Here is a 17,522-nt window from a genome sequence, read left to right as displayed (position 1 = left end):
TTTACTTGAATGATTTAAGAAAAATTGATCACAATTCTTTTTGAATCTCGTCTTCGACTCATAAGTCAGGTCATTGTCATGTCATGTGCTCTGAGTACAAACTGGTTATCCTTGTGGTAGTAAATCCCCTTAAATAATTGGTCACAAGTTTATGACTAACAGAGGCGACAGATATGCTGTGATATATTTTTGCCTTTCTCATATAGAAAGGCTATACAATGACTGTGAAAACCAACTTTTGAACCAATGTCATTCGACTCAGCTCGACGAACTGAGCAAACGTCTGTGTGTATATGACAAATAATGTCACTCGATTTTCTCGGAGATGACTGAACCGATTTTCACAAACTCAGATTCAAATGAAAGGTCTTATGGTCTCATAGATCAAGCTATTGAATTTTATCTTTATCCGACTTCCGGTTCCGGCAAGGAATTACAAGGCAATATGTGCAAATCAATTAGAAAATACGCACTCAATTTTCTCGGAAATTTTTTAACCGATTTTTACAAACTAATATGCAAACGGATCGGTACGTGCTGGTACGGAAGAAGAAAAAACCACCGTCTAGCACACAGCGTGCTTTGTTCAATTTAGTTAGTGTGCAGGGTTGCCACATTTAGTTTTCAACGCTCTTTGTTTATTGTTTATTGTGGAGCAGGGAATAGCCCAGTGGAGCTAGTATAACTAAATTTTTCTCTCCAACAGGCATAGAACCTCCTCATCTCACGTTTAAATCAATATTAACTTGACATAACTGTTTACAAATTGAAAAGAGATGGTAGTTTATACCAAAGAAAGTTTTTAATTTTGTACAAGCTTGTAAGAAAAAATCTTGACAGAATCTTCTGGTGATGTTTTTGAAATTATAAGCACTGTTTGCAAATATGCATGCACTAAGCATTTCACGATGGTTATTCATACCAATCTTGTTGAAAAAAAAACAAAACAAAAATGGGTTCAAGTACTTTACAATAAACATTTTTCCTGACCTACGCGCAATGAAGGTTAGAAATAACAACCTTCCGATGTCAATGTTTTCTGTTAGCATATAATTCTTGAAACAAAAATACAGAATCGTAACATTTCTGCAGAAAGCTATAACTGACAGTTTTTAATATTTTTGTCCTTCGCTTTTTCAAAAAAACATATTCATAAAGCCCTTAAAATTTCTAATAATATTATACTAGAAGTAGGGTCTTAAATAGCATCCACCCAACACTCTCCAGTGGCTATGACGAATTGAATAGACTACTGCACAAATAGTTTTACTGTTTAGCCTTCCAAAAGTATACATGAAATTCATGTGATTACTTTTTTCTTGACAAGACAATTATGACCATTTACCTAGCAACCACAACCTCACAAGCTGTTCTTTAACGTCATTAATCAAACTCTTTCTCATCACGCATAAAACATCAATAAATAATTCAAGTATATCAAAGGTATTAATAGCTACTACTGCTGTCAACACAGAACGGAACACGAAAAAATATACCTAACGTAGTACAGCTCAGGTCGCACAAACTGAAATTTCGCCACAGCTTGTTACACCTGCTATCAAAATTCATCAATCTTTCAACTTCCACTTTTTCCGGCCGCACCTCTTTTCAAGCTTTCTTGGGAACAATTTGAAAGACAAAAACAAATCCGTGTTTGAAATGCGTCTCTCGGGAGTATTTCAACATTCACTAAAACATTCTGATTCTCGCGTACACAGAATATACCAAACAAACAAAAATAGATAATAATTTTCATTCTCCGATCGGCTCAGTGCAAATGTCTTATCGATTGGTTTCAATTAATAGATTATTGTGCCAGAATATTTTACTTCTGCCAGTACAACCGTAGCAAAGTTTTGGGAAACAATTTGCTTCAACGTGAATTTTATTCGCGACTTAAAGATTGAAAACAACAAAGCTAGAAAGCCATCATCAAACTTCTACTCATTCTCGAAGAAAATTGACAAGATTTTGCTTCCTAATGGTCCCTTCTCCTCCTCGTAAAGCAGCACGGTCTCAACCGTTTTCCATACCTCAAACATCGATCCACTCCATCCGGACCGGTTCTTACCGGTTTGACGTTGCTTTCGGTCCGTCACAGCTCTGCTGACTACGTCCGTTTTGGGTGACGCGATTAAAATGTTTTCCCATCTACAAATTTTATTGTCGACATTAACAAAGCAAAAAAAACGGTAGAACAGAAAAAAGTTACCTTTACCGACTCGTTTTGGTTCAGGGAAAAACTTTGAAGCGGAATCTTGTTCGGTTTTTGCATCACCATCTTCAGGACAAGGGTCATTACCGAAATCGGTTGCTACCTATCCGGTCCGGAAGAAGGTACGAACAACAAGACATGCTTTGACTGAATTAAGAAGCTACGAGATCGTTTACCACCGACGAGCTTCTGATGAAAAATATTTGCATATAACCTGGAGCCAGTTCAAAAACCAAAACTTTTTTTTAACGCTAATGGTAAAAAACCTTGTGGATTTTACTGTTACCAAATGAAGAAAAATAAACCGCCACCTTTTGTTATAACATCGTAACACGAATCTTATACGCAAACTACAGTAGTTACATACGTATGTCAAATAACAAGAAGTGGCTGGTAACGCTGAAAACAACAAATATCTTCCCCGACCACAGAATGAAAATAGATTCAAGTAGAAATTTTCAAAGGTAATGATTTGGTTTATGTTCAAAATTTAAAACTAATCAAAATTCAAGTGCTTTAAGTTGGTAGGAAATAAAAAGTCAAAAGTTGAGTTTTCTAGTGAATTTACTAGCGCACCTCCTTCATCAGAAGTACAATGGAGTCGCATGATGATTTATTGATGAAATTTTGGAATCAGTGTTTTCAAACACAAATAATATTCAGATTTGCTGAGAGCAAATAAGAGAGTTTTAAACAATAATTACCAATAATTCATTACACGGTTTTTTATATAACAAAACTAAATAGTGAAGTGTATAATTGAATATCTGTGTAAAGCTGAATAGAAAAGCGTGTATATTAAAAACATTAGAAGGTGAAAGTCGATAAAGCGTGATGGGTAGAGCGACTCTACTCCGCGTAAAGAATCAGAGTTTTTCTGATCCGCGAAATGAACAACTATATGGCTAAAACCTATATAATCGAAACAAACAAAATCAGTAGATATAAATTAACGCATAAATGTGATAGAATTACAAAATTACACAAAAAAAAACAATTATTTTGTGTAATTTAGTAATTTCTTATTTAAAACTCTCAATTGATCACCAATTGGTTTGACTGTTTAGCAAGTTGCCATTCATTTTTGACATCAAAAGTATCAAAAAAGACAATACTATTCAGAGAAAATGTACAGAAACGTTATTGGAGTGTAGTAGATTTTATGGCAGCGTTTGAAAACAAAAAAAAAAACAGTGCTAAACTACTAGTGGCATTCACAGTTCAGTTAGAAATGCCGAGTATCGCATAATCGAAGACGAACCGTAAATTAAAAGCAAAAAAACATGTTTTACAATTCTCAGTGTGTGAATTTCACGTTCTTATAAAAGTTTCAATTAGTTCTAGAACATTGTAGCATCAGGAGGATTCACGAGGTTAAACAAAAACTCCACCAGATAGCGTTCAAGATGGCAAAAAGATGCAAGCGGTGGAAACCTTAAAGTAAGTGTCATAGCAATTTGTTTGTGCTCCTGATTCCATGTTTATTGATTCGATTATTTTATATTTAATGTGTGATGGATTCATTAGATTAATGTGTTGTGACATACACTGCGGTCTCTTTTTACGCGTGGGATACGTACCGCGCAAAAGGAACCGCGTAACTTCGGAAATTTGTGTAAAATAACCGGGTAACTTCGGAATGCCGCGTGATAAAAACGCAAAACTAAAAAAATTGACAAATATCTTGAAATGCATAAAACGTCCAGATCTCGAAATCTCGAAAAAAAAAATTTGTTTTGAAAAAGAAGAAATCGACTTTGGGACATTGATTTAGAGACTTCCGAAATCGACATTTTTTTCTTGATGCAAAATGTCTTAGAAATGCAGTCGTTGAGATATGGTGTAATCTAAAAAAAAATTGGGAAAAAACAACTTTGGGATGTCTTAGCAATGCGTCCAGATCTGGTGTAATCTCGAATAATTTTTTTTTTAGAAAAATCGACTGGGACTTAGAAAGTCCTCCTAACTTTGGAAATCTGCGTAAAACTAAAAAGCAAAATGTACGAATTTTTGCCTTTTTCTATACAAAGGTATTAGAATTGGTGAAAAAACCGAGTATCGAACGGAGCCGGAGACCCATAGTGTTATGTACCATTCGACTCAGGAATCAGAACAAATTGGCTCAAATGGCACGTTCCCCTTGATATTTGGAGATTTGTGCCTTGCCATCAATATGTTTTTAGCATCATTTTCCCGATATATAAGAGGGAAGGATTGAAAGGAAATGGTAAGGGTTGGACTAGGAGGATGGGAAAAATTGACGACACAAAAACACATAAAAGCAGAAGTAAATTCTGCACCCCTAAGGGATGCTGAACAATCTGCTGAGGATCACATTTAGTGGAAGCAGAAGGAAATTCTGAACCTCTACGAGGTCCCGAACAGTCTGCTGTTAATAAAACCTCCAACCCCCGAGAGGATTTAGAGATCTTACAAAAGCGACACCATTCTGCACTCCCGGAAGAATGCAGAACGACTCGCAGTATGTACGAGCAGAAGTAAATTCGGTACCCCCAAAGGATGCCAAACAATCTGCTAAACCCTATTTAAGGTGAATACAGAAGGGATTCATTCACTCCAGGAAGAACGATGAACCCTTCTGACTATAGCTCCTTACCACATTGGGTGAGAAACGAGAGAATATCCTTCAATTTTAGCTCCGCATATACAGTATGGAGAACCAAAAACCCGGATACGTAGCTACGTCAATGCGGGACAGTTACATATCAGATGATATGAAGTACCATAATCGCATTTACACAAATCACACGAACAATACTCAGCACGTTGAATAGTAGCCATGTGATAATTGAGTTTGCAATGTCCAGTCAGAGCTCTGGCCAGAATACTTCAATGATACTTGGAGAAATGCAGTAGACACTTTGACATTTTCAGATTTAAATCTGGTAGAAATGCTTTTGTCTGAGCGCAAGTTTGCAAGCTGCGCCAGTAGCTGGCATGTTTGGATGCAGCCCAAGAACGTATCTTGTGCGTTATCCAACTAGTTGAAAGTGGTAAAGCTGGTTCAGGACCAACGAAATCATTCGTTGCACCAGCTCTAGCCAACTCATCAGCCCATTCATTTCCAGTAATACCAGAATGGCCGGGTACCCATAAGAAGTAAACAGCATTTGAAATGCTGAGGTCTTCAATTTGAGTTCGACATGCGATCACTAGATTCGACCGTGAGTCATTCGAACTGAGTGCTTTTAAGGCTGCCTGACTGTCGGAACAAAAATAAATACGTTTACCACAGATCCTCTGCTGAAGTGCCGATTGACTCAGTTCAACGAGATCGGAAAATGTCTGTGTGTGCAGTTTTCGAAGATATTTTTATCGCTCAATTTTCTCAGAGATGACTGAACCAATTCCAAATAACTTAGACTCGTTTGAAAGCTACTGTTGGGCCATTGTTATTAAAATATCAAATAGCTGTGACCTCTGGTTCCGGAGATATAATGGTATAAGAGACGTAACCGACAAAACACGTTGTTTTTTACCACTCTATTTTTTTTATTTATTTAGTCGTCAAACGAATGTAGTTTTACCGCTCTAATATATTTAAGGGAGCCAATATTTTGGGATCACCTCTAATCTCGTAAAGCGCTAATGCTCAAAAGTTTAGGCACCCTCTTCCTAGGTTAAAACCGAGATTAACAAGAGCTTTCTGGAAAATCGAAGTACAAGGTGAGTACAACGAACTTTGAGTGAAGAGACGAACCAGCCACCGGCTGAAAGTCTCTTTAATAAAGAAAACTAACTAACTAACTTTGAGTGGGTTTTGAAATGGAAGTGAAAAAGTGAGATAGCTAAATGCTTACAAATGCCTATATCATACCTCTCGGACGTCAAATGAGACATTTAATTGATTTGATGAGATCGACTGAATGCTATTACCTTCAGCTAGCTTCATTCGAAAAATGAGAGGGTGCGAATGAGTTTGCGTCTACTATCCCATATTCAATTAAGAAATCAATTAAAGATAAGTATAAATCGCTTCATAATTCACCTAGTAATGTGACAGTTCCTTTTTTTTTTGTTATTCAAAAAATCTCATAATGACATTCAGCGAATTTTGACACAAAACGATCCACTGTGATTTGAGTTTTTAAGATATTTTATTAGTAACATTTGTGATACTAGCTTTAAGTTACATTGTGTTTTATTACTTTCGTTTATGTTTTTGAGAAGATAGTGGTTTTTGCGCCCGTTTGAGAATGACAAACGAACAGTTCAACTCAAATGGGTTTTTTTCCACTCTAATTGTCCATTTAGATCTTGTATCCGATGGACACAATAATAGTAAATAAAAAAATAAATAAATAAATAATTTTTTGTAGATTTATTAATTTCCAGATTGACTTGGGTAATTTACAAAAAGGCGCATTGAGTCTTACGTCCCATATTTAGGAACATTTCCGGAGCCAAAAGTATAAGCAATAACACTGCCTTAGGACCAGAATGCAAACCGATGGCAATATTTGGTGGACTAGAAACTGTGAACTGATCGTCAATTCTCTTACATTGGATGAACTTGAGTATAACTTAATGCGAATGAACGTTTAGAAGCATTATAGTTAATAAGTAATCACTAATAGTACTGTTGTTGTACCGTTGAATTCCACTATGTCACGTCATTACACTCTCACAAAGTCACTATTTTCACAGTATTATAACGTTTGATACACTTTCGTGAAAATAGTGACTGTGAAAATAGTGACTTTGTGAGAGTGTAATGACGTGACATAGTGGAATTCAACGGTACAACAACAGTACTATTAGTGAGAATATTCTACTAACAGCTCAGCCAGAAATTTAGTAATAAGAAATCGTTTGGAGCAAAAAGCGCACACATTTAATGCAAATTTTCAAATTTATGTAGTATTTTTTTAAAGCAAAAATTTTCGAAGCTATGTGCTTTTTATGTGAATTTTCGAACTAATGAGATTTTTAAGGCGAATGTTCACAGCTATGAAGCCTTTTTAAAAACAAATTTTCAAATTTATGCAGTTTTTAATGGCGAATTTTCTAACCTATATTTTTAATTCATATTTTCAAAGTTATGAGAATATTTTTTGACAAACTTTTAAAATTGCGAATTTTCAATGTTATGCGGTATTTTATACAAATTTTAAAATAAATGCAATTTTTTAATGCAAATTTTCAAAACTCATGCGGAGATTTTCATGCAATGTTATGCGTTTTTATGCGAAATTTCAAATTTATGAAGTCGTTTTGAATACGAATTTTAAAATTAATTCGATTTTTCGTATGCGAATGTTTATGCGGTACGTATCCCGTGTGTGAAAAAAAACTCGACTAATCTGTGCATTAGCAGGTACAATTGAAATTTCTACAATAAAACAAGTAAACCACATAACGTTCACGTATTTTGTTTTACGGTTTTTTCATGAATATTTTTAAACTTATTCGATTTTTTGTATGCGAATTTGTATGCGGTATGCATCTCCACATAAAAAAATGATTGAGTGTATTTCATTTCGTCTTCGACTAATCTGTACATAAGCAGTTAAAATTTAACTGCCATTGCCACCTAATTATTTTTTGTTGAATTCAAAATAATTGTTTTTTAAAATAAACTTTTCTAAATTATAATTCACTTCAGAAGATATGAAAAGTCTTCATATTATAGTAAATCTTATGTCTTCATATCATAGTAAAGCCTATGATGATTAGACCGACTCGTTCACACATACACAGTCAGTCGAAATAGTCACTGGCGGCGTCATCAAGCTGTAAAAGTTGAAAGACGCAACATTAAAAAGCGTCCCAAAGCCTACCCTAGAGCACACGAGAGGTGATAAAAACTACAAGGCGACTCCATTAGTTTTCAGATAACTTTGAGAGACAGTTTCTCGTCCACCGGGAAAGTTAATTTGAATGTCTTTAAAGCTGGTGCTGACGTGTGCGTATTTTGACAGTTTACTCGACGAAACGTTTTTCTTAGCATTTTCTACTTGTCGCAAAACATCCGTCGTCGGCAAAATGGTAACTGATAAGAGTTTGTTACTGGCTAAGAAAAATAGGGTTCTTTCATTTCGAGCGTAGGCCGCGGTACGTGGCAATATGTATGATGTTGAGAAGTTTCCAAAAAGGAGTTAAAGGATGATCGTATTTCGAAGAGAAACTGGTTTGGTAAGAGGTAATAATTTTAGAGTGCTTATTCTGTCGTAAACTAAAATATAAGTTGAAGTTATTCTTGAGTTACAATAACCGGCTCGAAATCTTTTGGGAGGGTAAAATAGTTCGAGGGTCCGAGAGAATTTCCTCTAATCCCAAAAATAAGAAATGACACTTTCGATGATTGATGTGGTCAAAAGTGAGAAGGATGAACCTCATTAGAAATAGGAAAACCCAGCAACCTAATTTCGTCAACATGTTTTTAATATTATCAAAGTTGACGACTGCCTCTTTTCACTTTTTACACAAACGAACGTTTCAAGAGAGTCATCAGAAGGAAAGTTTATTGAAGAGTTCTTCACTCGATGCGAAGGAGAAGGTCGTATTCTTGTCGAAACAAACGGCGACCATCCACAATGGAAAACTTATTCAAGCCCTTTCGGATGGTAAACTTCATCATCGGTACGCATTATCATTTCACAAATATTTTGGCACCCGCCCTGATTCACGAAATTTCCTCTAATCTTAGCTAGCGTTGACAAGATTTATCAGCAAAGCAAGTCAACCTGCGGCATAAAGTAAGCGCCTCTTTGGGAACTGATTCTCATTTTGATTACATTTTATTGCTACGATTTTTCTTTCGTCGATTCGAGCTTTTATTTGCAAGTTAATTTATTGTCCCAATTGATTCCGTCCTGTTTCCTACGCTTCCTTCGCTCCCCCAATATGCAGGACTAAAGACAAATAGTCACCCTACATTAAAGTGGAAAACGGGAACGGTTTCGTCCGAATTTTGGAGTTCCGCGCGAACGAAAAACGTTTGCGTGCGGGCGTTTTCCACTACCTACCTATCGATTCGATATCTGACGTAGAAAGCAATTGTGAAAAATTGGGCTATCCGTACTGTTCGTGATGGATGTTACCATTCCGAAACAAAGAGATCATTTCGGACGATTAATGTTTTTTTTTTTTCTGTGTGGATCTTTCGCCTGGGCTGAAACGTTTGAATTCGGTTCAATTAGAACGTAGATCGTAATTGAGGCCAGCGTCATTTCGCCGAAGGCCATTTCGTCGATGGTCATCACGCCGAAAGTCAGTTTTATCGATTGGTTAATTTCGTCGTAAGCTGTTTCACTGAATGAGTCATTTCATCGGAAGGATCATTTCACCGAAAGGGTAATTCCGCCGAGAGAATCATTTCTTCGAAATGGTTATCTCATCGAATTCATTATGACTATTATTAACTGAACATATCGAACTGTGTTTAAATATCGCCTATTTTCTAAATACAATAGAACGAACGTAAATGCAAAATAATATTGTGACATATTCGCTTCTAACGATCTTTCAAACAAGAATAATTCAGTGCCTGACATTTCTACCTCTGATTTTGACCTATTCACAAGCAGAATATCTTAGTATTTTCGACACGCTGTGGGAAGCGTACACAAACCTGTAACCGCCTTGTTTGCCCGGACTACTTAAAGCTAGGTTTTCTATGCATTAGTTAGATCCGAACAAGCGGCAGCGAGGTCGGACAGCACACGAAAAAAAAATCGATTAGTTCTCAGTTAACGAGTTAACGAAGAAGAACCTCAAAAATTTCTTACCAATATTTTTGGGAAATCCTTGAAAATCATAAATTGATCTGGAAAAATTCAATCACTATTTCACTCCATCAGCAAAAATAACCTGTTTTATACTACCTAGTGGTGTGTGATGATCGTTTCTCATATGATTCATTTTCTAATAAGATATTTTTTTGGACTGTAGAAAAAAAATTTTTAATTTTTAACGCATTTCATCCTGTAACCGGAAGTCGGATATGTGTGACCATAAGACTTTTCCTTGGAGCCTAAGTTTGTGAAACCAAGTTTAACTGTTCCTGCTAATTCAAGGAGAATTCCGTTTGTTTCGAAGACTATTACTTCTGGTACTTCAGGAATCGGAAATCAGGAGCCGATATAACCAAACCAATTAGTTGGAGTATCAGCTTACAAGGCTTACCGTTTTGACATAGTCATAAGCACAGTTTTGCAGAATTTTTTCGTTCATTGCATCGTCACTCAACGGTTGGAAATTTTGAATATTTGTTACCTCATATTTCCGAAATCGGATGTCGAATCCGAATACAATTTGATAGCAATTTGTGGGATCATTTCATTTGAATCTAAATTTGTGAAAATCTGACGAACCGTGTTAGGAAAACCGAAGTCAGTTCCATTTTGTCGGTTTTAATCACTATTTCTGGTATATCTTGAACTAATCCGCTTTTTTTATTAATAAAACTATCAATTTGATTCTTTTGCACTTATCACCCTGTAGCTCCGGAACCGGTAGTCGAATTTAAAAAATATTCAGCAAATTTCAATGGGATTCTGAACTCTTTCATTTTAACGGATGAAAGCAAAAATCGAATAAGTGCAATTTAATTTGGGAAACTCGTTAAAGTATTTTTGAAATCAAAATTCGGAATAAAACAAGAACCGGTTAAGTATTTATCCGTTTTTCTTGCATTCAAAGGTTGTTTGTCTAGCTCTTTCAAAAAAGATCTTTCAAGTGATTTTTGCATTGCAAAGCCCGTGTCAGGTATTTGCGCACATTTCACCGAAAGTGTCATATCACCGAATAATATTTCGCCGAAAGGGTCATTTAGCCGAAAGGGTCATTTAGCCGAAAGGGCCATTTAGTCGAAAGGGTCATTTAGCCGACAGGGTAATTTAGCCAAAAGGGTCATTTAGCAGAGAGGGTCATTTAACCGAAAGTGACATATCGCCGAAAGTGTCATTTCGTACCCTATTACCTTTGTATCTTATTGGAATTGATTTAAAATAAAGAACCCTAAAATCGTAATAAATATCTCGAATAAGCTCATTTCCCCGCGTTCAATCCAGAAAAACTTTCCAGATTGATTCATGATTCTCAGAACGAGAAATGTCCAAGAAAACTTGTTGACTTTATTAGTTAATGTTTGCAATATTTCCCGTTTACTGAGTGCAAATAAAAACAATTTCTATTGAGGCTTCACCACATCGTTATTGTTCGGGTACTGTCTAAGCTTGGATTGCAACGAACCTTCAACGGTGTTTCTACGGGATTCGATTTCCATTTTTCCCGTAGCCGAATAAGAGAATTTTTTTAAAAATATTCTTAGAAACAATCATTAGGACTTAAGTTTGTCTGTAAATAAGTAAATAAATAAATAAATGAATAAATAAATAAGCTAAAGAAACCAATGGACCGGACAAACGAAACGGTTACAGATTTATATGCGAGAGACCGCCGCTTCCGACGGCAGGTCAACGGTCGACTAAGCCGCCTGCTCTAGATGACTTGTCTAGGAGACATAAAAACAAATAAATTAATGATGAATAACCAGAATTTGTAGAAATTACCCTTTCGGTGAAACGACTTCCAGCGAAACGGCATTCGGTGAAACGACTTTCAGAGAAATGACTTTCGGCGAAACGGCATTCGGCAAAACGTTTTTTGGCGAAATGAGTTTTGGTGAAATGACACGCTCTATTTTTTATGAGGTTTTTGAATTCAAAAATACTTAAATGGGTTTTCTAAATTAAATTGCACTTATCCAATTTTTGCATTCTGCCGTTCTGGGTCAGAAAGAAATGAGCGTGAAAACCCAAATTTTTCGGTTAATCTTAATTTGAAATTAATTCCAATGCGATATTAAAACAATTTACAGAATAACCCGTTCGGCAAAATAAGCCTTTCGGCGTAACGACATGGAGCATTCAAAACAGTTCGTCGAGCGTTTCGGCGAAATGACGTTCGGTAAAATGACTTTGACCCGAGGACATCAAATGTCCTACGAAAATCCACTATCTATATACAGTCGAAATCTTTTCGGAGAGCTCCGCTCCTTGAAAATTCTCTCAAATTGGTCCCGAAAACAGCAACATAAATAAATCATTAGCCCTCAATCAACACCTCCTTCACTGTCACATAGTTCTGTTTGCGTTTCGAAGCATATGAGAGTGACTGAATGAAAAGCAAAAAAATCGTTGCCACGTTCTGGTGACAGATTCGATGGTGCAAAAGTAAAGATAAACAACACAACAGACTTAAGGATATCCCATACCAACCAATCTGGGAACGTAGGGAACAGTAATCGTAAAGTCAAATACTCATTTGTATTCCAAGAAGGATACTTTGGAACGGATTTAAAGTTTGACATAGAAGCTAGAACCCCCTTTTTCAGCTATTTTTTTCTCCTGTGGAAGTTCATTGCTGCATCCTGATTTCCCGATGGTAGTGGACTTGATATCCATTTTTTTTTTGTTACTGGAAACTTTACACGAGATGAAACTGACGGGAACAGAAACTTCGTGCACACACAAACACACCAGCACCCACTACCAGTTCAAGCAATGTCGAAGTCAATTTGTGACGATTAAATTTGATTGGCACGCGCATACGGAATAACTTTATTGGTTTTATTCCAATTGCATCTTTTAAATTGATATTCAACTTTTCACTTCAACAGCATTTCTTGTTGGTTTTTTTTTTCTTTTGCAAAACGTTACAAAGTAATCTTTTCAATTGACAACTTTTGAAATGAAGTTTTTGCTCCCTTCTGCCGGACGCAACATCGTTTGCCGTTGCTACTTTGCCAACTCAATTCAGCTAAAGTTTCAATTAAGAGGACCAAAGCACGGAAATCGTCGAATTAAATAAATCCGTCAAGCCGTTACTACCCACGAACCGTTTTGGCAAGCTGTTGCCATCCGGAAAATGTATACTAATCTAAATCTAATGGAGACGCGCGGTGGCTTACCGTGTTTTTTTGGTTTCATAATGAAGGCCTTGGATTTTTTTTTATATTGTTTTACATCATTACGAAATGTTTCAACTACTGTGATTGCAGAGCCCACTATAGAGAGCACAAGCGTGCCATCATACCGGCACAATCTGTGCAACCGGCTTCGTCCTGCTTTCCGAACCAGCTGTCGTAACCTGATAGATCAAAAATCAAATTTCATCATTTTCATTTGCTGTTCTCCCCCCCGCCCCCCATTGCATCCCGGGTGAGTTTATGCTGCTTCACGAGGAGTAAAACCTGCCGAGGAACAAATGTTTACGATGATGATGCTGATGAAAAATGAAAGATGAAACTTTATTAACTCTGCTGCGCTACCAGGCACCGCAGTGTTTTGTTAAGATTAATGATTTTCCACATCTTGCACAATCTCTGAACAATCTGACGGATCTTTTTCATACAGGTACTACTGCAGGTCAATGGGCGTCTGGTGGAAACGCGTACGTACTGATGACGTTCGGTTGAGGAACTGTTCAAAAAGATTAACAAACAGTCAACAACTTTCAAGTTGCAAATTTGCCCTGGTACAAAAGTTGGAAGTGATGGAGTTTATAACAGTCAGGCTACAGCAGAACAAGCACCCCTGGCTGGAGGGATTTTGAAAACGCAAGAGATTTCAATTATCGTTCAGTGCAAGAATATTGCATAGAAGAAAAATAACAGCTATTCTGAGCAAACAGGGTGCCGTGAATCATATGAGAAAAAAAAACAATTGGGGAAAACTTCTAGTAGCGCTAGTGGTTTCATATGCAGGGTACTTTAATTGGCAAAAAAATTTCCCCGGTTAGAAGTTAGCTGCGGGTTCAAGTTTGCATGTACATTTTCCAATCTGTTTTCTCCGTTAAATACTGTTCAAATTTAAAACTAGCTCAAAACGGCTCTACGTCTTAACAAGACTAAAACAAAATCGTTCTATAGCACGTTAAAATGTCTGCTATTGTAGTTTTATTTTCAAGGATTGTGTAAATCAATTCGGTTATCTTCGAGAAAATTTAATAAACTGGGTGCCATTTTTTGAACAAATTTTTACATTCACTTTCGAGATATTTAACTCATGGTTAAAACCGAGGATGAACGTTAAACGTTCATTCATCTGACATATTCGAGAGTCAAAAATAACTCATTTATACAACTGTAAATCTGCACGTCTGCAAGAAAAGCTGGGTGTGTTCGATAAATATTTGAATCATTCTTGTAAAATTCAGTTATTTTACGAATTACGTTCTTATCAATTGAGTTATATGTGGATTCGTGTCAGCTGAAATTTTCATATTTTTTTGATGTGCGGTAATAGCTTTCAAAACAGCATTCGTGTTTGGCCTGTCCTTATTGACGAGAGACAAACCGGTTGCACCAAACCGTGAGATTAACTACTCATTAAACTCTTCTCTCAATTGGTGTTATATGGTTTAGCGTGCAGTGTGGCATGTGGACTGTTGTTGGAACCGTCGTGTCGACCGAGTCTATTCCAGCACGTTAGTTATCAACAGTTGTATTGTGATAGTGCACACCAAGAAAATATCGTATAAATTTACGTTTTCTGAGACAGACATATACGAGCGTCAAAATTGACTCATTTTTAAGGTAGCTAGATCTACATATTTAATTCATTCTGACACATTTTTAAATTCTAAAACATGTAAATTTACAGGTCTGCTTGAAAAACGAGGTATGTTTTACACATATTTAAATCATTCCTGTAAATTTCAGTCATTTGACGAATTACGTTCTTATGAATTGTGTGATAGGTGGATTTTCGACACCAGCCAATTTACTAATTTTTTGCTGTATAGTCTCCGGCGGGAATTGAAAAAAAACTAGAATATTCACCAAAAAAACAGTATTGCTCGGCTTCCATTGTAACTCTTATCATTTTATTTCTTTTTTAGCTTCCCAGAAAAGCTCTTCTCTCGTATGACGCATTGAGTTCGATGGTACGATGGAATCTGATGTTGACGGTATTTTCGAGAATTTGTCGTACAGTCCGTTGTCAACTTTCCACGAACTAACGAACACGATTTTATCTCATTTCAAATCAATAGACCACCTAGGTTATTTTTAAATATACATTAGATCGATCATTGCTAGACTCCAAAAATTAAAAAAAAAATCATCCCTAGCATGAGAAAATGGACTGCTCCTGCCATTTAACAGTTCAAATTTAACTACTGGGCAGAAGCAAAGTCTGAATGGTAAAAGCAAAAGTAAAAGCCAAGTCAGCGAACTACATTCCGATGCGGAGCTTGACCATTTGAGCCAATTTGTTCTGAAATGCATGGCCAGTACTAGGATCGTACTTGATACTAAGAACCTTTCCAAGACCAAGACCAACGCCTTCTAGCGTGAGCCACCCGACCCAGGTCATTTTGATTGCTACCGATGCAAATATTGGTACCGATTTTTCGTTAAAATTTTGCTTATTTTCGATATTTTTTTTTGTTGATAAATTTAATCCTTTTTTGAATTTATTTTTCTGACACGGTTTCATAAAACTAAACAGAACAGGGTTATAAATTCACTTAATTCACTTTACTGGGTTTCTTCGATAAACTTCTCTGTAAGAGAGAGGCAGTCTTTACCATTTACCAGCAAGATTTTGAGGCTATTAGTTCGCCTACCGCGGTTTTGTCCATTGATTCGTCGATGCAATTTTTTATTTTTTTTTAAATTAGGTGTTAGTTTGATCGATTACTCCCAAGGATTATCGAAATGGGTAGGTTCTAGACAGTATTGTCCGTTGACTCTCGTATGTGATCAGCGATTCCGTCGCTTCCGAAAAACAAGTAAGAAGGAATAGATCTCTCCAAACGCATACATAATACACGAATGGCAATGCGTACGACAGGGGAAACAATTCTCCGCGCCTCACAGTAGGTCGAAACTAAAAACAGACAGTACTGACTTTCCTTTTTTTTAGCCAAACGTGGTGCTATTGAAGGTGAAATTTATGAGAGACCGATTGCTTTCAACGAATTCTATAGCGCATCTCTCCAAAGAACACTTGCCAGCTGGCAAGCTTCTTGGGATAAAGATAATCTGGGTCGGTGGATGCACTCAATTATTCCTAAAATGTCGACAAAGGCATGGTTCAGGGGACTGGATATGAGTAGAGATTTCATTCGTGTGATGTCCAGACTCATGTCCAATCACTACACGTTAGATGCAGATCTCCTTCGAATTGGACTTTCCGAGACTAATCATTGTGCTTGCGGCGAAGGTTACCGCGATATTGACCATGTTGTTTGGACATGCGTGGAGTTTCGTGATGTCAGATCTCAACTAATAAATTCCTTGCGTACCCAAGGTACACTATCCAATGTCCCAGTTCGCGACATTCTTGCTTGTCGTGACCTTCCATACATGAAACTTCTTTATCATTTCATTAAATCCATTGGAGTTCCAATTTAAATTTTATTTTATGTTAGACTGTTTTCTCTTCCATGAGTTCAACCAATAGCCAACTATAGGATATTGAATATAAGTGGTGAACTGATACAAACAAACCTGAAATAGTTATAAGATCATGTACAAAATAAATGTATTTTATTTAATGTAATTTAAAATAGCAACTCGCTTGATAAAAACAATGTTTAGATCAACTAATGAGTACCAACATACTAATATGATATTCGAAATGTATTAGGTTTAAACTACTATGTATTGTGGATGCCACGGCGAAGAAAAACTTATGTATATTGCCTATGAAATAAACATATTTATGAAAAAAAAGTACTGACTTTCAACAAATCCGTACTGACTTTCACTGCTTTTAAGAGCATAAATGTCTTCGAACAAGTTTCACAGGGTTTTATAACGCTTTTTTGAAATAAACACTTTAGTTTTCTTGTAGATGTTAGTACCAATTCTGAAAAAAAAAAGATGAGATGGCTGGACCGATTTTTACGAACTTAGTCACATAGGTTGTCATTGAATTTTACCCGGATCGAACTTTCGGTTCAGAAGTAACGGGGGAAAAATGTGCAAAAAAATTAAGAAAAAGTGTGCTCGATTTTCTTAACCAACCTTCTTCAACTTAAATTCAAGGCCTCGTAATCTCATAGCGTGCTATTGAATTTCATCTGGATCCGACTTCTGGTTCGAGAGTTATGGGGGAAAAATATTCAAAATGAACTTAATAGTGTGCTCGATTTTCTCAGAGAGCGCTAATCCAACTTTTGCAAGCTTAGGTTCAAACGAACAACCCTCACAACCCCATATAACACTACCAAATTTCATTCGGATACGGCTTCCCGTTCCGGAATTACAGACTGATAAGTAAGAAAATTCAATTTTTAGGAGCGTGTTTTTATACAAGACACGGAAAAATCA

The 17,522-nt window shown here is 36.4% G+C and overlaps 1 protein-coding gene across 2 annotated transcripts in view; it reads right to left on the bottom strand.

Annotated features, from left to right (window-relative positions):
• The window catches only part of LOC131438869 (protein similar), a 403,514-nt gene that overhangs the window by 225,237 nt on the left and 160,755 nt on the right, over positions 1–17,522 (bottom strand). The gene's annotated exons all lie outside the window — the stretch shown is intronic.

This window comes from Malaya genurostris, chromosome 1 (assembly GCF_030247185.1).
Source record: "Malaya genurostris strain Urasoe2022 chromosome 1, Malgen_1.1, whole genome shotgun sequence".
NCBI lineage: Eukaryota > Metazoa > Arthropoda > Insecta > Diptera > Culicidae > Malaya > Malaya genurostris.
This window is presented reverse-complemented; position numbering and strand designations above follow the sequence as displayed.